Below are 23,432 nucleotides of genomic sequence, written 5' to 3' on the forward strand. Positions count from 1 at the left end.
GTCCAGTGGTTTGAGTGAGGAACAGCCAGTGGTTTGAGTGAGGAACAGCCAGTGGCTTGAGTGAGGAACAACCGGGGGCTTGAGTGAGGGACAGCCAGTGGTTTGAGTGAGGAACGGCCAGTGGCTTGAATGAGGAACTGGCCTGTTTGGAACAAGTTCTTTGGACAAACACTTAAGTACACACAGGATTGTGGGATACCAAATGAGCAAATTATACTGTACTGTATTCAGGTATGTATCAGGTGAAGGCATTAAACAAGACGTTAAGGATGGAATAAATTGAACAACTTTTGCAAAGATGTTTGCCCTGATTAGGACAAGTTGATGTTATTTTGTAAAAAATCAGAGCAAGTTTGTGAATTTTGGGCAGTTGATGTTGACATATTTCACAGTAAATCATGTAGTGTATGATGGGCAGTTCTGACCTCCGTATTCAGCTCTCAAACACAGCGACGGTTCTGACAAATGCTGCTTTAATTGCAAATGTACTCTGATCTTGAATCTGATGAATGTTCTCTGTCTGGCATGCAGATATGTTGAACAGAAAGAAATGGAAATTAAGATTAAGTGTAAGCGCATGTTTTGAATATCAAAGTCTTTGAGGCTGTACCATGAACTGTTCCATGTGTGAAATTCATGTATGTTTGACATGTGCTGCAGTATCCTGTGGGAAAATGTTGAATCCTTTCTTCTCTCCCCTCCCATTCCTGCTGAAGTGGGCTTGTCGTGGTTGTTGGATGTGCAGATGGTAGGATGGATATTCCACCAGACTGTATGTTAATGTTATGTTTTTCAGCTGCATTTTCACTCCTTCTCATCTCGGTGGAGCACAGTTAATTAAGCAGTGTTCCGATTGGCCAGTACTGAGTTGGGCACATCATCATCAATGAGCCCACTGCAGCACCTCACATGCATGTTTTATAAGAGCTCTTGTACTGCATTCAGCCACATGAGACCAGCCCCCATACATACATAAACATGACAGGATGCACATTGATCTAAATATTTAATAATACATTAAAAATTCCATTCATGCATTGACCTCATATTGTATGAAAAAAAAAAATGTTTTATTTCTCAATTAAAATTCATTTAGACACTTTAAAGGAGTATAAAGCAAAAATGTGAGGTGGTGCAACTGTCCCGAAATATATGGCCATGGGGTCATAAAACTTTGCCACTTATTTTTTTATTTTATTTTTTAATAAATGAGACAATTCACCCAAAAATGTCATTATTTTCTCATATAGGTCAATCAGCTACCAAAAGCTGTATGGTTACCAAGATTTTTTCAAAATGTCTTTATCTTGTGTGTTCAATAGAACAAAGAAACTCATACAGGATTGAAACAACATGAGGATGAGTGAATAATGATGGAATTTTACTTTTGAGGGGGAATTCTCAGTTTAAATCCAGTTTATTAATATAGATAAATCATAATATTATAAACCACCAAAGCAAAATCATCATCAAAAATCATCAAAGTCATCATATGTAAATCTACAATTTTGTGTTACTACGAGCTCTAAAGTCATACAGTTGTATGTAGGAACAAATGCAGAGTTGTGGTGTGTGTTCATCTAAGTTTGCTGTATGAAACTGTGCCGATCCTCATAACTCTGCAACTAATTCCCTTCTCTAGCTAATATTTCAGTGCCGTCAACACTAATGAATGAGCTCAGTGTTAGCAAGCAGCACCTCAACACAAGATGAAGCCCAGTGTGACGATACTGTACCAGCCATTAATACATAATTACTTATAAATCATACGCTGCTGGGCAAATACAGTCATAGAGTTTCTCAGAACCGTGCGTAGAGTCAGAGGCTGCGTGACGCTAGTAGAGACGCACTCCGACCTCATAGTGGAAAATGAATGCAAATTAAAATTCAGTGTCTGCCAAAGCAAGGCATACTGTCATGAAATAGTGCCTGAATTCTTCAAGGAAAAAAATGCTTTTGTTTAATTTAGATACATTTTATTTAATCATTTAAATAAAAGTTTAATGATCACATCTTAAAACGTTTAAGAAATCATACATCTCCTTTCTCCTCAACTAGCTACAGTAGTTAATATTTCAAAGTCATACCCATAAATATATTTTACATGAATAGTTTGTGTCATATATATATTAATATTACATAATAATATGACATAATATTAAAATTATAAAATGGTAATGAATAATATAAAAAAGATAACATTATGAAAATATGATGATGAAAATAAAAGCTAAAGTCAAATGTCCTTCACTTTTTTCCTTAACAAAACTTTTTAAAATGTAATGGGGTCATACAAATTAGCTGAAATTCCAATGAAAAACAAGCATTTCAAAACTGTATTTTCTTCAAATCTATCAAATTGTTTTACCACCATACTTTCAGTATCTGTGATTAGTCATCTTATTCTGAGTGAGCAAACATAATATCTCATTCAGATTCATAACTAATTTGTCAATGTGTGCGTTTAAATCATAACACGTAACACAATTACAGAGGGATGAAATGGATTGGGCTCTATGCAGATTTGATATTTCATCTTTGCCCAAATAGATTGTCCATAAATGAGAGTTATAAAATGTTCACTGCATGCATAATGGCTGATCCTAGTCACATATCTTACATCAGAGTCATTTTTCAAGCTACTGGGATTCATCTCATCTTTATGTCTAAACCTCTCTAAAGCTTCTTGTTTTTGTCAGAATGACTTGTTTGTGCAGTTGCAGTGATTCATGACGTTATTGATCATAAGATCAGAGAGAGGTTATCCTGTGGGTCTAAGAGTCATCTGGCTGGAAATGAAACTACAGCTACAGGCCAGAGAGGCTAATTAGTAATTAGTGCCAATTTTGGAAACTCTGGGGATGAATTCACATCACTATAAAAGCAACAATAACTACGTGAAAACATATAAATGTGAGCCTCTGTTTCTGTCTTGTGTGTGATTTGCTCCCCATGTGCCTTTCTTGCCCTAGTTTCTCCATGCCCATATTTGGTTAGTTTCCTCTTCCTGTCCTGATTACGTTGATTTAGTTCTGTATGCCTCAGGTGTGTCTTATTAACTATTTCGTTTTTCTCCTGATTGCTTAAGCCATGTGTGTCCCTGTTTCTAGCGTCAGCTGTCTAATGTCACTCCGTGTTCCAGTCTGTATCCCCACTGGTTTATTTATTAAAGTCTGTTTTCTTGAAGTTTACTCCTCGTCTCCTCGCTCCATGTTCCAGTGAGTCATGACAGAACAGCAGACCGTTAAATTTGTGCGATTGAGATTGCATTTATTTATGACCAATACTATATTTTTGGGAAGTCGTGGCCTAAGGTTGTGGGTTCGAGTCTTGGGATGGCAATACCATGAGTGAGGTGCCCTTGAGCAAGGCACCGAACCCCCAACTGCCCCCCGGGTGCCGCAGCATAAAAGGCTGTCCACAGCTCCGAGTGTGCGTTCTGTGTATTTATAACACATATTAGTAGTTTTGCAAAAATCTTAGTCTGAAAAATATCCATCACTTTAATGCATTAATGCAGCTCAAAAAATATTCTATTTAAATTTAAAACGCCACAATGATGGATTTGTTTCTTACAATCAGGCAGATTTTTGCTTTCCAAGATGTTAATAGATTAATTTAAGTGGTGTGGATTACTGTGATGTTTTCATCAGCTGTTTGGACTGACGGCACCCATTCACTGCATTTAATTCAGATGTAATGCTAGATTTCTCCAGATCTGTTCCCATGAATAAACTATAAGCAATTCCTTAGTTTATTAGTTTATTTTAAAACTGTGTATTCCTAATGAATGGAAGTTTTACATGCAATTCAAATGCATACATTTTACATTTTGAGTGTGTGAATATCATGGGGCAACAAAAGTAAATCAAGCTTTGTCTGAGCATCAGCATACACAAACACACATATGTGACTTACTGTACACCTCGAGGATCACAACATGCCACTCAGTCTTACAAAGTCCTATCATCAGACTCACGACTGGAACAGAGCCGGCTGACTGGACTTTGCATGCAGTGTGGATCAGAAATCATGAACAAACTGACCCAACATACTGAGACTCTGACACTTGTCTTCCTGAGGAAGAGAAAATCAATCAAGAAGTCAGTGCAAACAGACCTGGCAAAGTACAGCAAAGCAGCAACTCCATGTATCAAAGTTTTTGAGTAAAATTGAGTAAAATTTGTTTTACATTTGATATCCGTAGCTAAGAATACTGTAGTCATTCCCCTTTATATTAAGTGGCCTTAACTACTATGTACTTACATTTAAATTAATAATTTAGTACACTGCACTAATTGTAAGATGTTTTTACATTTTACTTATTTTTTTTAATACTTGCATTACAGATGCTGGTCATATAATTAGAATACCATCACAAAGTTTATTTATTTAACTAAAAAATATATATATGATTTTAACTGACAACTAGGGAAAATCCCAAATTCAATATCTCAGAAAATTAGAATATTGTGAAAAGGTTCAATATTGAAGACACCTGGTGTCACACTCTAATCAGCTAATTAACTCAAAACACCTGCATAGGCCTTTAAATGGTCTCTCAGTCTAGAGGCGTTTCTCAATGTCAAGAATACTTCCTTGGTAGGACTGATCCTTCCAAGTCACTTCCTTCAGAGGCTAGGTGAGACTCCTCTTGAGCATACGGAGAACACGTAAATGGAACAGGCTAGCAAGTGCACGTAATTGCGCCATTACGTCAGTGAAAAGGTCCGTTTGAATAACGCTGTGAATGGTATCATTAAATTACTTTGGACAACTTAACTAGTTATTTATAAAAGAAATGCCGTTGACGCAACCAATTGTTAAATGACAGGTCCGGTTCAGTTAACCATCTGTATTTGTATAATTTACAATATCAATACGGTAGTAATTTGTACTGGCATTTAAACGTCAAACTTTACTTATATTTACTACAGTTATAACAAATGTTTGGTAACGTAAATAAAAACCATTAATGCTCCGACTACATTAACGTTCAACATTTTTTAATTTTTGAACTAACGTTAGATAGCAAAGCTGCATGCATAGGATTGTGGGTGATTTGAGAGCGCGAAGGATACACATTTGCATCCTTTCCTGTGTATGGGATATTCTTCAAACGAAGGATTCAGTCCTTGGTTGAAATTCCGAGGATCCTCGACATTGGAACAGTCCTTCGACGGATGTCGATGACGTAGCATCCTCGAAATACTGGCTTCCGAGGATCCTTCCTTGACATTGAGAAACACCTCAGTTCTGTAGGCTACACAATCATGGGGAAGACTGCTGACTTGACAGTTTTACAAAAGACGACCATTGACACCTTGCACAAGGAGGGCAAGACACAAAAGGTCATGGCAAAAGAGGCTCCTGTTCACAGAGCTCTGTGTCCAAGCACATTAATAGAGAGGTGAAGGGAAGGAAAAGATGTGGTAGAAAAAAGTGTAAAAGCAATAGGGATAACCACACCCTGGTGAGGATTGTGAAACAAAACCCATTCAAAAATGTGGGGGAGATTCACAAAGAGTGGACTGCAGCTGGAGTCAGTGCTTCAAGAACCACTACACACAGACGTATGCAAGACATGGGTTTCAGCTGTCACATTCCTTGTGTCAAGCCACTCTTGAACAACAGACAGCATCACTTCAAAAAGGAATGGACTGCTGCTGAGTGGTCCACAGATATGTTCTCTGATGAAAGTAAATTTTGCATTTCCTTTGAATATCAGGGTCCAAGAGTCTGGAGGAAGAGAGGAGAGGCACACAATCCATGTTGCTGGAGGTCCAGTGTAAAGTTTCCACTGTCAGTGATGGTTTGGTGTGCCATGTCGTTTGCTGGTGTTGGTCCACTGTTTTCTGAGGTCCGAGGTCAACACAGCTGTATACCAGGAGTTTTAAAGCACTTCATGCTTCCTGCTGCTGACCAACTTAGCTGATACAGATTTCATTTTCCAACAGGACTTGGCCCCTGCACACAGTGTCAAAGCTACCAGCACCTGGTTTAAGGACCATGGTATCCCTGTTCTTAATTGGCCAGCAGACTCGCCTCACCTTAACCCCATAGAAAATCTGTGGGGTATTGTGAAGAGAGACAAGCGATATGCCAGACCCAAGAATGGAGAAGAGCTGAAGGCTGCAGTAATTCAGGCAAAAGGAGCCCCCACTAAGTATTGAGTGTTGTACATGCTCATACTTTTTATGTTCATAGTTTTTAGTTGGCCAAGATGTCTTAAAATTCATTTCTTTTTATTGGTCTTAAGTAATATTCTAATTTTCTGAGATACTGAATTTGGGATTTTCCTTAGTTGTCAGTTATAATCATCAAAATTAAAAGAAATAAACATTTGAAATATATCGGTCTGTGTGTAATGAATGAATATAATATATTATTTATATATATAAAATATATAATATAATATAGTTTCACTTTTTGAATGGAATTAGTGAAATAAATCAACTCTTTGATGATATTCTAATTATATGACCAGCACCTGTATATTAGATCAGTGATTAATTGCAGTAATTACATTTGCATTTACACTGTTGACCCATCCCTTACACATTTAAACCCATTCTTAAACCTACCCTACTACCGAACCTGTCCCTAACCTTACCTGTATCCCACCTCAATTTTGCAATGCAATATGAACACAATGAGTACATTGTACTTTACTTTTATTTCATTTTATTTTATTTATGAAAGTAAAAGGTAATTAGGCCACCTAATGTAAAGTGGGACCCAATAGTTTAAAAAAAAAACATAAAACTACAGGGAAAACTCAGACATTAGGTACAATTTGGCTGGGGAAAAAAGGACAAAAAATAAGAAATTTGGTGCAGTTGCCAAAAGATGAAGATGAAAGAGGAAATGAAATCATCTTGGATGGATTTTTCATCAAGCTAGATTTATAGCAGAGCTTACATTTTCTGCAGCATAAAAAAAAAAATCAATTGAAATCCATTTTGATTAGGCTGAAGTCTGGTGACGTTGTCTCCAGATGCATTTGTGTGATCATGACAATAAAGAGGTTGAGACGTGACATCGGTGTGTTTAATAAGAGCCGGAAGCGGTCTGGCTGATGAGGTTCAGAAAGATCATGGATCAGTATGCAGGAGATTTGGAGGCATGTATCAGCAATAGAGCATTCACTGACCTTTGAGTGACTCAGAATGAGAGTGTCACATGTTTGTGGGAGCAGCAACATATGATTCTGTCAAGCTGTTGTATATTATCATATTACAGTCTTATTACTCATTCTTATGTCTATTTATGTGTTCTGTAGGATGCTTTGGTTTGACCTAAACCTATTTTGAACACAGTCCTCTTAAAAGTAATTCTCGCTTAACTTTAGATATATACCCACTGCTTCGAACTTGTTCTTTGATGTAGCTAGGATACTGTAGTATTTATAAACAAATGTGTATATACTAATAATATTCACACTCTAGAACTCTTTTTTTTAAAGATTGAAAATAAAACAAATATATTTTTAATACATTTTAGAAGAAAATACAGTTTCAGTCTTTCAAAATGGCATGTTTAATCAAAGTCCTCTTAGCCAAGTCGTGCCACTCGGCCGCCATCTTGGCAACACCTCCGGGCAGCTATTTCAGAATAACAAGACCAGGCTCCTCTCTAAATGAATGGGCATAGAGTCAGAACTGCACTTTCACTGGTCACCGGGACATAAAAACTGGATGCATAAAAACAGCATTGAAAAATGCTAAAATTTGTGGAAAAAGTTTGATGATTTTGACCCAAAATAAGGTTTAAAATGCCTTTTCCCCACAGGTTATACTTTTACTACGCATGCACAGGGGTTCACCGACACCAACTTCATTTATGTCCAGAATGCCAGTGTTGTAACAAGCACTTAAACAAATGCTCAATGTCATTTTTTTTATCAGTGTACAGTACAATATTTCTATGTGGATTCCATCTGATCTTGCACACGCCACAACTGGCTGTTGCCAAATTGTCTCCGCTGTCGCAAAAACCTCAACTGTGCGCATGCGTCAGTGGAACCAGACGATAGGCTTAAATGTTTCCCGGCTTGACTGTTAAAAGCATGATTGGCTTTCCAGCGGGAGGGGCGGGACATGAGCATACAACCGCCATATTTGCCATTTCGGGTTTTCGAATGTCTTCTCTGGTTTAATTCAATGTGTCACTTGTCATTTCCTTGTGAAATTTACAAGCAATTGTTAAGTTAAATTTGTCCAAAGTTAAAAAGTTGTTATGTTGAAATGTAGCATTCAATGTAGCATTCTATAGTCAACCATTTTTTTTTATGTAATTTGTATTTTTTTGTAAACTTGTATTTTATTTTGGGGTTTTTAGAAAAATAAAAGAGTAGGCCCAATTTACCTCATACAATGTGCCAACAGTTGAGACATGTTTAAAGGCAAGGTAGGTGATTTGGTTCAAAAACATATGTATTTTTATTTATGGTCACACTTTATTTTAGGGTCCAAATCACACTATTAACTAACCATTAACTATAACTTTTGCCTCAATTAACTCCTTATTTGATGTTTACTTTTAGTTTATAAGGTATTTGGACCCTATACTAAAGTGTTCCTTATTTATTTATTTATTTGTTTGTTTATGCTGTTTGATATTCTCTTTTCATCCCAGTAGCCCTAAAAATCCCCAAAAGTTAAATTGACCGTATGTATTAAGAACCATAAAATGTTCGTCCAATCATATCCCTCAGTCCGAGGGCTACAATAGCCTATCTTACATCAATGTATTTATTTGCATACCTTCATGCACCCTGTTCAGAGTGATTTTACAGGGAGGATGGGATCTTATGCTTTCAATAATGAGTGCAAAAAGAGGTTTATTAAATAGTATTTTGTTTCAAACTTGTATTGCTGAGTCTTCCTTATGATGGAACCAAAGAAGAGGAGCAGTGACTGGGCTACAAAGTAAGGCCCAACGCTTGCTGCAGGGAATGATGGGATTGGGATTAACCTGCTTTCAGTCTGGTGTTCATCTTCATTCAGAGAGCAGCTTAAATCCAGATCTGGCTCCTCTCCACCATCTGTCCCGTAATCCCACCGCCCTCCAGAGCAAAGTGACGCTGGTCGAGCGGTGCGAGCATCTGCATGATTTCCATTCACCTTCTTGCCTGCCCTCATTCTCACACCATCATCATCATCATCACTCGCTTTCTTTCCAGGAAGAGCAGCGGCCTGTCGACGGTAAACAACATCAGCACTTTACACAAACTGCGGCCCATCAGGACTAAGTCATGCTGAAAGTTTCATGAGCTCTCAACTTCTGCTGTAATATGAAAACAAAATGAAGATCAAAGCATCGCAGCCATTCAGCTAAATTACAACATTATGTGAGTGTGTGACAGTGCCAATAAATTTATTTCTGCAGTATCTACACTTATTTTCTGCAGCCATTTCAGCCCAGCAGAGGAGTTGAGTGCTGCTGACAACACTTTTATTCTGAAGAACTTTTTTGCTGAAGGTTTTTAATATTCATTGCCGTTTTATTCAAGTTATGACAGTTAATCAGGACCAGTGGAAAGTCTGCTTTTACTGCTTCTCTGTTTATAATGCATCTGTGCAATATGAGATTGTTCAAGAAATATTCAGTTGTTAAACAGAACTTGTTTCATTGATAAAGAAAAATGGCAAAACATACCTGTACTAGCTATGAATGTGAATAATAATTGTGACAGAGATTATTAAATATATTCTAAATGTATATTGTGTAGCAATTTCATGCATACAGTACATAAATCCTTGTATAAAGCAGATGACAGAATTTTGACAACCAAAACACCAAATTGACAATTCGCCTGTAGTTTGATTGACAGGTGATCCGACCAGTCATAATGCTAATTCTACCATTTTTTTCCGACGAACAAACCAGACACATACACATACATTTTGTGGATTTAAACTTGAAAAATGGTGAGTATTTACATAGATTTGCCGTTGAAACAAGATCCCTTCTGATGTTCATGTATTTTATTATGTGCTATTATTAGTACAGACTAGTAAAGAGGAAGAGAAGATTGATTCAAGTGCTGCTTGAACTGAGGCACTACAGCGATCTGTCATGATGCATTAAACAGCCAGAAATTATTTATACATTTTTTTCAATTTCTTAAAAAATGACCAAATGTAAGACTTTAATACCTAATTTAACCTCAATTGTCTTGACGGCACATCACCATTGTCCTCTTCGCTCCACGATGTATGTTTTTTAATGCATGAGAACATTTTGTGTAGGGTGAGAGAGGCATGGCTTTTCGGACATAGCAACAGTAACTAAGGGGGACAGCTTTTTGCGAAAGGGTATATCTATCTATCTATCTATCGATAGATAGATAGATAGATAGATAGATAGATAGATAGATAGATAGATAGATAGATAGATAGATAGATAGATAGATAGATAGATAGATAGATAGATAGATAGATTATTTCCTTTGGGAGAAAAAAAAATACTGTTGTCATGTCTACTCAGAAAATAATAAATAAAATAAAGAGTTCTGGCATGAAACTCTTGATGGTGCAGTCCAATAGGTCTAACTCAATCTGACCTAATGACATCATTATCACATGGCACAGCTGATTGGTTTTCACTTGTATCAGTAACCAATGAGCTCACTGCTCAATATTCAAATACCTGGCTTCTGTCTGATGTAGCAGTCTGCAGCGCACTTCAGAAACCCTCCACCTTCCCCAGCTCCACCTGTATAGATCTGCTACAAGGTGATTCATGTATGTTATAGGGGTTATTCATGTGTATTATATGTGCAGCAGCAGTATTTCTGCTGTATTGCAGATGTATTGGCAGTGGCAACTCCTGGTACTTGCTCTGCCGCAGCAGCAGCATTGCAGATCTATTCCACCAAGACCAAATCATTAACAATGTCATGTAAATTACCATAGCAATCCCTCTGAGAGTTGTCATGAGAGAAATAATAGTTTTAGTGTTGAACTGACATTACTGCTTGATTGTGGCACCGTAGACACCCAGCAGGCCAACAGTGTGATTTATTTTTTTTTGTTTGTTTTTTTTTTGCCTTGTTGAGGGGGAATCCGAAATCCAAGGACAGGGACCAGGGGAAAATGTCACAGCCTTAATTTGGAAGCGCTGAGGCTGCACCCAAGTGGCTCTCCTCTGAGCAGCGGGAGCTGATTAAAAAGCGTGAAAATAGCTTCCAGAAGAGCTCTTGAGTAGAGTAGCCTCAAGTACTCAGAGGTCATGTTCACCTAGCACATTCACCCACTCTTTCCTCTGTTCCCTACTGTGCACTGATAAGCCAGAGCTTCCGGGCTATATGACCACTTCAGTATATAAACCTCTCACCCAAGGGATTGTACCCATTATATGTGTCATACGGCTTGAGTTTGCCCTACCTCGTTCTACATCATCAGAAATCTGTGAAGGTTTTTAAAGGTGCAAATGATTCCTATTTCTGATGCAAACAGAATCCAAAATAGTCGTCAAAGCTGAAGTGCATAATTTCTGCTTCACTGCTGTGATCAAACGGAATTGCAAAAATGATGCTCAGACAAACAGTGCCGTGTTTTAATAGCATCGCTGTTTTAAAACCACATGCGCTGCCTTGCCGCCTGCTTCCTGAAAAGGCAACATTAAATAGAATCTCATATTTGATTGATTTAGAAAGTCAGCAAGTGTGCAGCACTATTCCAGTACTTAAACTGTTCAGCAGAATCAACAAATTCTTGAATTACTTATAGATATCTCTGTATGCTGATAGGATGATGCGTTTTATTGTAGGAAAAACTGGCATTCACATTGTTACGACGCAGTAGAATTTATTTAAGCAATACTGTTATAGAAACTAAACCGAAAAGTAACTAAATGTACTCCCGGCAGTTATAGCTGCACTGCTTAACATACTGACCAAACGTAACAGCAGCAACTTCATCTTGGTGAATTTCATATTTAACTTTTCCACAAAAGATGATACACTTTTTAACTAGTGTTTTGAAATTATTTTCAGAGTGCAGAGTCCTTAATAGATAGCTTGACTGAATTTGTGCTTGCAGAGACCTTATTAAAACCTCTCAGATTTATAAACACAACTAAAAATCTGTCTAAATTTATGAAACCAATAGTTTTTATCCTGGCTTCTGATTAGTCAATATAGTGTTTTAGCTGTAGTAAAACTATGATATACAATAATAACAGCTATGAATGAGTCAGGGTGTGCCTAACAAACCCATTTGGCATTTTGTACTTGTGATAAGTTTATTTACCACAAAGTAAAAGTATAATGTCTAAAAAGTTAAAAAAAAGTAAAAAAAAAAAATATATATTCTAGTATTAGCAATTTCCTGCTTCACATTTAAGTGTCAAAAATGAATAAAATCTAAAATATTTCATCACTTCAAAAGGCATTTGTAATATTAAGAAAACTCATCCATGTCTCATTATAAACCCATGCTGTTGTTGTTTCAGTACAAAAGAAAGTAATTGTACATTTGAAAAGAGTTGTGGTAATTGTATCATTGGAAAATGTCTGTTTGGCAGCTTAGGTCACTATTAAAGAGAGTGTTCACTTAAAAAAAAATTAAATAAAATACATTATGTAACAATTTACACACCCTCATGACATTCCATACCCAAAAGTCTTCAAAATACAGTTATTTCTATTAATTATCATTATTATTATTATTATTATTATTTTATTTTTTAAATACAAAGATATTTTGGTAACACTTTCTCACTATTAACTAGTTTCTTATCAGCATGCCTATTATTATCATATTGGCTTTTTATTAGTACTTATAAAGCACATATTTTGCATGGCCATATTCTACATCACTGATCCTACCAATACTTAAACCTAACAACTACCTTACAAACTATTCATAAACTATTAATACTGAGGCAAAATGGCTTGTTAATAGTGTGAATTGGACCTTATAATAAAGTGTGACCAACAAATCTATATGAATCAAGCGGTTTAACCAAAATCTTGTGAAGAGATATGGATACATTATGCATAAGCATTGCACATTTCATGAAGCCTTCAGGATCATTTTGGATCAGTTAAGTTTTGTTTACAAAAATAAAAGTTCTTTATTGACATCAATGCTTCTACAAAGACCCTTTACCATCCACACAAAAAAAAAAAAAAAAAAACATTCCACAAAAGGAACTTTACAGTGGAAAAAGTTATTAATATTAATATTATTAAAATATCCTTCACACTAAGAAAAAAAAGGTTCTTTGATGTGCATTGATGTGAATCCCCTCTTTTGGAACCATTTTTTTTTTTTTTTTTTAAGAGTGTATCTAGATTTTCATTAGTGTGATGAAAACTTCACAGGTTTAACTTATAATATATTCATTTGTGTTTTGCAGATCAACCAATTCATGACAAGAATTAGCATTTTGGGGGGTTTTTTTCAGGGGTTGTTGTAGAGACAAGCTAGATTAAAGTTCTCCCTACATTCTTTTTGTGTGTGTGTGTGTTCCCCAGTAGAAAATAGACAAATGGGTTTAGAACAACCTATTTACGGTGAGTAAATAACAACAATTTTTATTTTGGTGTGAGCTCTTGGTTTGACAAAAACACTGAAAATAGCTCGGCGTGTTGCTGCGCGGCTCTACCGCAGGGATGTTTCCTGAAAGCGCAGGGCCTGCCGCATCCTCACGGCTGACTTTGAGCTTCTGTTGGGGGGTTGTGCCGGGGCTCTGAAGGCTTTGAAGCAGGCCTCGCTGTGACACTGCCACCCTCACACTCCTGCCGACACGTGGCGAGGTGGATCCCTCCGCTGTGAATTCATGAATAAATAACACCACTGGAGGCTCTGACAAATGAGGGCTGATCAGACAAGCTCCTTGTCAGCTCAGCAATAGGGCGAATGGAAAGAAGAGGTTTGAGAGAGAAAGACGGAGAGACATCAGAAGACCAGGACACAAGACTTTTGAATAGGACAGTGGGTGAAGATAATCCCAGTGGCGTGTCCACCTTTTGAATTGAGAAAATGTACATGCTATAAATATTACCAGCAGTCTTGGGGAAAGTTACTTTTTAAAAGTAATGCATTAAAATATTGCGTTACTCCACAAAAAGTTACTTATTGCAATAGTTAAGTCAAGTATTTTGCTTAGCATTACTTTTCAGTGCTTAAATGTTCCCTCACAAAACAGATTGTAGAAAGTATCATGGGAAATCTTTGAGAAGATTCTTGTAGTGTGTCTATCACTGGAAATGGGGAATACTGGTTCTGGTGTTTCACAGTATGCTACATGGATGTTGTTCTCCTCATGTTTTCATAAGGGGGGGTGGGAGCTTATGACCCATTAGCTGTTAGATGTATGAGTCGATGTAAACATCATCCATCAGGACTTCACCGGCTGTCGTGTTAGTCGTTCTCTCATCAATGGCCCGTCAGAGAAGGGCAGCACATGATGGAAATGAATAATGTCATGAGTAACAAGCTGCTTCTTCCATTAAGTGCATCATATACATTTTTGTACAGAGGCACATTAAACAGCCAACTTCATTTCACTCGAGCAGAAATGCAAAGTGGATTTACCATAAAAAAAAAAGAAAAAATGTAGATGTTTTAGATTCGATTTCAGCTGACAACAGGCCTCAATGTAAAATGTTGCCTCTTTAGGCAGTGTTTCTCAGCCATGTTCCTGGAGGCACATGAAGACGGGTTCTCCTTTTGCATTCTTATGCCTCTTTCCCATTAAGATCATCATCCACTGTCTTTCAATTCCACTACTCAAGAATGCAAGTGCAAAGAATGTGTACAATTTCCTGGAGGTGTTCTTGATACTGATGATTCATCACACGGGGACTTGAAGTCCCAGAAGTCATTGCACCACTATGATCACAGAAGCCAGGCTCGCGATTTTAAGCTTCATTATCTTCTTCTTCTTCTTCTTCTTCTTCTTCTTCTTCTTCTTCTTCTTCTTCTTCTTCTTCTTCTTCTAGCTTGTAAATATAAAATAAAAATGAAATACCTTGATTAAGTAATATATAATATACCCACAGTGTGTATATATATATATATATATATATATATATATATATATATATATATATATATATATATATATATATATATATATATTTATTTATTTATATTATGTCAAGAATATAATGATTAATAATATAATGAATAAGAATTCAATGACAAAATGTTGCTAGGTAAACATAACACTTTTTTTTACAACTCTTTATAACTTAATTTTTTTCATCAACAAAACCTAAATAATGCATTATATGAAAGTATGAAAATAATATGAAAATCATTTTTATTTCGGATCAAATTGAAAACATTTTGCTTGTCGCTCAGTTTACTTTATAAAAACAGCTTTGAAAGACCTTTTAATGGTTATTATGATTGTTTTGTTAAAATGTCATCATATTTTCTGTTATGTATGAATAAATAATTAAAAAAATACTATAAATTAAAAATTTGTTCAATTTAAATGTTATATGTTTTGTATTTTTTATAATAAACATTATAATAAAATGCACAACAGTGTGGGATCCACATCAACACTTCATTGGAACTTTTTAGTCTCGGTTATTTTCCCCATTATTGCGTTTATGCAGTTCCTGGAAATATTAATATATACACACAGGACATACAGTAGAAACTGAATCTTTGTCTGCCGAACTTTCTGCTGCTGTGTTTGGTTATCCTTTGATGTCCAAATGTGTGTAAAATGTAAAACCTGAAGCAAAACCATTAGAGAACCACAGAGCTCCAGCATGCTCTCTACACACGCATTAGTGAACAATCCCCGTGTTGCATTCAGCCAGAGTTCTTCCCGCATCCACCCACTGCTTTTTTTACTTCTGTGTCATTGAACAATCTCTGCGGTTATTCTGTTAGCCCTTGATCTGTTGTTATTGCTGTTTTTACCTCTCGTTGTGTTCCTTCCAGCTTCACCATCCACTATGGCTGCTGCATTATGTATGAGAGAGCGAGAGAAAGAGAGAAGCATAAAGCAGCGGAGAGGTGGCTGTGTTGTTCATAAGGGTGCTCTTGCCTTTTTGTTTTCTAGCAGACCGCAGCGCTGCACTTAGGGTCAATAACTCAAGCCTCGGGCCTCGCTCTGCAGGAAGGCCAGCACACATTACCTCCCTATTACTCCCCCACTTACAATTACCATTAATGACTTTCTCCCGCTGACAAGCGATCTCTCACTCCTTCCGCAGTCTGCTGCACTGTGCTGTGGGGACTGGGGGAAATCCCAGGTTCATCGTGCTGGAAAAAGACCGGACCTACAGTAACAATTCACTTGTTGGTCTCAGACTACAGTCTCACCTTTCATAGACGAAGAGAATAATGCTGGGGGAAAATGGAAAAGTACTTTTCTGTGACTTTATAATAATGTATTAAGCCAGGGGATAGTATGGGTAGCATATTGCATCTATGCGCGTCCAACTGTTTTATGGCCATAGATTGAATTATTGAATTACAATATATGTGAATGTGTAAAGGAAGGTGCAGTAAAAGGTCTCCATTTATTTATTTATTTATTTACTAATGCAAATCACATCATTGGTAGAAGCACAAGTCATAAAAAAGCCATGAAGAAATAATTATTATACAAAAATTCAAAAAGTCATAATTATGGTATAAAAATGAGACATACTAAGTATTGTTTATGAGATAAAAAGTATAAATTATAACATTTTAAGTCATGATTATGAAAAAAGCAGACGTAATGATAAACTAAATCATAGTTATGTGATCAAAGGTCAGAATTACAGGATACATTTTAACAATTTGAATTGTTTCCGAATAATTTGGACTATGTCAAGATTTTGACTTTGATCATCTAATTATGACTTTTTTCATAATTATAATATTATTTGTGAAAACTGAATAACTATGTATGTCAAAATGTCAAAATACTTTTGTGTCGCATTAGTCTGACTTTTTATATATATATATAATTATGACACATTATATAAAATGTATTTTTTTTCATAATGAATTTCATGTCATAATTATGTCATAAAAAAGCACAAATTAAATTTGGCATATATGGGCTTCCATACCTCTTTGCTTTCACTGATTTATTTTAAACGTTCCTACTTTGTTCTGACAAATATTCCATTGAGTCCCTGAACAAATGTATTATTAAAGCTGCATGCGTATTAATTATAAACTATTTAGCAACTTGCTAGTACTTGATTAGACTCAAGATTTTCAGTGAATACCTCATTTGGACCACTTTACAGATGTTTGTATGGTACTCTATGGGTGTCACGGTCTGGTGGGCAAAACAAAGTGCACAATGAAGAAGTATAATCAAAAGAGTTCTTTTAATAATCCTCACATGAGAATGGGCACAAATAAACACAAATCACAATGAATACACATTAATACCAGACAAAGGAACAAATGGAGGACACGGGCTTTAAACACTGGGAACGCAATCAAGGAAAACAGAAAGAGGTGTGGAGCTAATTAATCAAATACCATGGAATCTAACTAAGCAGGGTAACGGAGACACACAAAACTAAACTAAAACAGATCATACCCTGGTCCCCATTCACTATCTTCTGGAAGAGAGCAGCAGAAACATTCTTCAAACCTTTTCCGTTTTTTTGTTTCACAAACGAAAAAGAGGGCTTGGAATGAAATATAGTTGTGATTTTAAAAAAAAAGGATGAACTATCCCTATACTATTTAATTGATATGCAGTTTGATCTCAAATAAATAAATAACAACAGCAACAACATTAAACAGTATAAAAAGTGCAGTAGGCCTAAGCCCTATCATCTCAAGTACAGTCACTGTGTAATATTTTATGCATGTCATGCTAGTGCCAGAGTAACAGGACTCAATACCTCACAGAATGGCTTGCTTCTGAATCCCAAGGATCAAACGGTTGTTTTCACTCAGCGCTTGTTTTCACATTAAAGCTGAATATGCAGTGTGCACTATTTGAGACAACCTCTCCTCTGGAAGCTCACAGGCTTTATGTAATGAAGATATTCCATGCAGTGTCTTTGGGGAGTTTCATATATTGCTTTTCAGTCTTTCAGGGTAAACGAGGCATCCTATATGATGTAACCTCTGGAGTTCAACACAGGACAGAGTCTCACCTATTCCAAAGACGCTCCCAAAGGGAAAGTGACATGCAAGCGAAAAAAGTGCAAATGGGATTCTCCCCTGATACCGACACATCTCTCTTCACTCAATCACAGGACGTCCTCAGCCTCTCCTGGAACGTTGACAGCAATATGGTGTCGTGATAGAAACTGTCTCGTGCGGAAAATTGAAACTCAAATATTGCTTGATGTATGAGAACCAATGCATATTGCCTTTGTGTGTGCAGCATGCAAGACTGAGCTTCTCTTTACCATATCTGATGAGCTCTATATATGTGTGTTGATGTTAATTAATATTTAAATTAATTTAAATCTGTGCTTTATATAAATGAGTCTCTTCAGATGACTTGGATTGAACTGCTCGGTTTTTAATGGATTACTATATGAAGTCTTAATGAAGCTTGAAGTTTTTGGTTGGTTGGACTTTCAGTGGACAAAAAAAATAATAAACAAAGATAAAAAAAAGTGGGTGAGTTACAAATATAACTATGTAACAGGCAGATAAGAAAGCTCTGCAAGCTCTGTGAAGTTATTTTGGAATAAGACATTTTGACATCAAAAATATCATGCATATGGCAAAACTGTTTTGAGGTCATAACATAGTATTTTGCAAGGAAATCAACCATCTGCATGAAAATGTATAACATTTGTTGGTGTTGGTGTTTTAGTGCCTCTCGTGTCCATTTAAGCTGGGAAGTGAAGTGAATCATATGTGTATTAATGTATGTAGATGTACGTTTTTCTAATGAGACTATGTTGCAGGTAAATGTACAGTCACTTTTAGTTAAATAAAAAAGAACAAAAACAAGGCAACTAAAGACTTGGCTGCCAATTTCGCTGTGTGTTCCTTATGTAAAGCCTGGAAGATCAAAGTGTGCGGAGCATAGGGTTCACTGAAATTAGATGGATACAGATAAGAGCCTTCCATACCATGGATAAGATGCAAGCGGAGGTCCCAGGGGTTCTGCGTGTTCAGGGGTTAAAACTTTAAATGATAGATGCTTCTCGGCCCTATGCTCTCCACATCCACTCATGCCAACTTAATCTTTTTACTTCTGTCTCTACATTTCACTTTTCCTCCACTCCCTGCAGACCTAATGTACCCTTACACAAACTCGGTTGAGGACACACTCCACTGGTCATACACATACACACAGCCCCTACACAGCGCACGAAACCTCCTCCATATAGAGGCCTTCCCTTCTACAGCGGCACACTGTTCTAGAGTTGTATCCATAAGATTCTTGGTGGTTACTCTCTCTGCAATGAATCTGTCACATTAAGTTAAGTTTTTCTAACATGCTTCGACATGCTCTTTAACTTTTGTCAAAGACTGGTGTAATGCAACAGTTAATGTTCTAAAGGTTTCTGGTTTGATTCCTAAAGCAATGCGCCACTGTGACCTTGAGAAAAATGCTTGACCCATAGGTTACTTCAAGGGAATTGCCCTGTAATAAGTTTATGGTGACTTTGTCTAAATGTTGTGAAAAAAACAATTGCGCCATTCCTGGCCATAATTCTTCTGTTTTATTTGTTGCAATTTTATTCATAGTATAACATAGTCTAGGCCCTTATTTGGACTTTACAGTTTATTGATGCTGTGCCTCTTAAAATGCCTTTGTTGTTATAACCTTATGTAATCGTGCTGATTCATTATCAAAAACAATATAATTATATAAATAAATATTATATAAAGAATATGTAGAACTTAAAACCAGTTACCACATTTCACAGACATATCTTAGATAAGAACAGTTCAATGATGACAACTCTAAAATATGTAAATATGACGATGTTAAGATATTTTTTGGTATTCTAGATCTGCTATGCAGGCTGCATAATGAAAGCATGACTTGCTACTGAAAATAGATACACGGACACACTGTTGTGAGCATGTAAGATCTGCTGCTACTGCATAATTATGCATATATAAATCACATGGCAGATTTATACAGGTGGTGCTGGGGGAGGCGGAGGGTTTCAGAGTAACTCTGACAGAGTTCTGCAGGACCATCTTACAGCGGATGTTGTGTTCAAAATTAGCAAATTACCAGTCATGCGCCATCTACATTTAAATCTATTTACTTGGTACTACATGCCACTTTTTATACATTGTTTAAATACAGTATCTTTAAAGATTTTAATCCAACATGTGAACAAACTTTCTCAAATCCTGCACACACAACAGATGTTGTTCAAAATCCGGTTTGCAGGTAGATTGATGTAAGCAGATAATTTGCATCAAAGTCAGCTAAATCGTTTGAAAAAGTTGATTTTTAAACAAGTATTGTCCAATTTGTATGTTGTCTTAGACTGAGACTAGAAACACCAGGATTTTCAACACTTCTGGAGGAAATATGACTGAAAAAGAAAGAACTAAACACAAAACACGCCAGAAAATCTGTAGGTTTTCAGTTATAAGTCCTGAATGCTGGCACTTCTCGTATACTCCTCATAAAGAAAGGGAAAAGATGTAGTAGAGGGAGAACTTCCACATGAAAGACAGAGGAAGTCTTTGAAATCACACCTGAGACTTGAAAGAAGCAGAGGTTGGGGTGGAAAGCTCTTGTCTCACATGCTACTCCTTCCCTTTACAAACTTCCCAATGCTTTTGACACAATTAACATTTATCATATAATATAATTCACCTCGCACAGGTCTCCAAGACCTGTAACTTTAAAAATACAGAAAGCATAAGCCATCTTCTGCCTACATCAGCCCATTAAAGGTTGAAGGTGGATCTCATGGATGCAAAGACTTCTTTTATCCAGTCTCTATTCCAGATCTCTGGAGGATGTATTGCCATGGTAACACAAAGAACCTCTAACCCCAAAAGCACAGAGAGCTTAAGGGCTTGAGGAGCTCTGCCGAGGCCAGAGAGAGGTCCTCTGGTATCCAAACACACTGGGGTGAATCTGCTAAAAAGTTACACTACTTTAGAGCACAGATGCAGAAATACCAGAGTACAGCTGAGTATTAAAAATTAAGGGTATTAATACTTATAGTGCTAAAATCAAGTAATTGTTTCAATGCAAATAAACCATTTTAATGTGCTAGATTCATGATCTTCATTACTATTTGCTTCACTTTCATTCTCAACTCCTCTCCTGTGGCCTCATTTTATTTTGTCTGCAGTTTTGTGAATACAGTGAATTCGGACTCAAAACTCTAAGATCCTTATACTTCAGTGGCTCTTCATGGAGGACATTCTGACATTTAAATAGGTAGAACATAAAAATCCTGTGTCTTACAATATCATGTCATTACAACAACCCCCTGTAAAGAAATAAAAGTTCAATATGGAAAGAGGCCTGAATGAAGTTCACATCAGTTCAGCTGCTAGTTTGACATTCAAGCCACATACGATGCTGTTCACCTTCTAAACTCACGATCTGTTAGATCAGGCTCCTCAGAAGCCCTATGATGCTCTACGTGACATCTTTTCGGGCATGAAAGAATCATTAAAATGGTTCACATCGTGGAACACAGGATTCAGGTTTGAGTTTGATGTCTTGTCAGGATGCTTTAATGCTCACGGCGCAAAGCTCGCTCAGCGGTCAAAACTGACCTTTTACTGAGGCTAAACTGTGAAACGGCTTCAGAAATCAGCATGATCATGACCTCACAACCATGAGCTTGTTAACATGCATTATAATTCAAATGGATGTAAGATTTTTTAAAACTTTAAACAATATGTCAAGGAGGTAAGCCAATTTTATCCAATGTCATTTAAATTTAAAAAGTCAAAAACTTAAATCAAACACTTCTTGCTGTGTTTGATAATAAAAATAACTTGTAATTGCTTTACAAGTCATTTGATTGGCTTAATGCCATGTTGTCTTCACTCACTAATTTCATGTCCAAAAAATAAATAAATAATGCAGTAGCAATATATTTTTTCAGATTTTCCAGTAGTGTCAGATGAATGGGGGAAAACTATTTCCTCCAGGACTTAAAAACCACCACAGTCCAATAAAACATGCTACAGAGGACTGATATGAGGCTCGTGATGGAGGCCCTCAGCTGATATTGAAAACCTGTGTGAGTCTGGAGTGGCTTATTCAGCAATAAATGATTTTGTCCCAGCAAGTGTTGAATTGAAAAAATGCTGTGCGATTGACTTTAACTGAAAGAGTCACAGAGGGCTGGATGTACTGTAAGTGTATTTTGTCACAAATGTAAGTATACTTTTTGATATAACCTAGTTTTCTCAGTCTATTTAGGACTAAATTACAACTGTTTGTGGTTCATCAAGAAACTGTTCGCAACGTTTTTATTAAATGAGTGAGGTTATGCTGAAAGTGATGCAGGTGGCAATGATATTGTGTTGTCAGCAGGCTAGCGGTGTTCATGCATTTGCATTTCCCCCTCAGAAATATCCTGTTTCAGCTTTTATCTCTCCGTCAGGAAGATCAGTGTCAGTGCCTGCGATGCGGTTGGAGGAGCCTGCCAAAAACAAGCAAAAAAACCCAGAGCAAAACATTGCAGTATCACAAATCATCACAGCTTTGGCTACATGCTAGTCGCTGCCCAGAACACTCAGTTACTAGATTAAAAATTCAGTGAAAATGCCTCAGCCCTTAACACTGGGGCTATATTCATATATCAATGTGACATATCAGAGAGAGAAAGAGAGCTGGCTGGGCATTTTGCCTGTGGAGAGTTTCTTCCGATCCGTGTTCAAAGACTTGGCTTGGGCTAGTCACAGGCTGGTTTGTGTTGGTCTCCTGGGAATATTCACAGTCATGTGCAGCAGGTTATAAACTAGCCAAAAGAAGCTAAACCAGCACTGAAACCAGTAAGAGAGAAAGTGAGCGATTGAGTATTCATAATTTGTTCACAGATGGACCCCCAAAACCAGTGAACAATGTGTCCAAAGATGACACAAAGATGACATATAAAGATTACCGTCCTACCATCCAGAATATTTACAACTGAGGCTTCATTTATACACTCAGAAAAATATTTAGGCCTAAATGTAAGATTTATTTTTGAGAATTGCACATTAAATTTCAGTCATTTGAAATACACAAATGCATATTTATCAGTTATACATAAATACACATAAATTTTTTTATTTGAAAAAAAAATGTTTAATGTCAGCTGAATAATGACACTATTGTCATTTCAGAGCTAGTTTACAAATGAAATTGTATTTGTTTCATAACTGAATAACATAATAGCTGAATATAGCCGCTCTGTATTGGTATAAAGTGCTATATAAATACATTTGACTTGACTTTATATGACTTGACATTTGAAAAACTATTTGCATTTGATTTGATTTAAATCATAAAATCATGTATTTTTTGTTAGTTGAAAAGTGTGAACA

This window comes from Carassius auratus, chromosome 28 (assembly GCF_003368295.1).
Source record: "Carassius auratus strain Wakin chromosome 28, ASM336829v1, whole genome shotgun sequence".
In the NCBI taxonomy this organism is placed as follows: domain Eukaryota; kingdom Metazoa; phylum Chordata; class Actinopteri; order Cypriniformes; family Cyprinidae; genus Carassius; species Carassius auratus.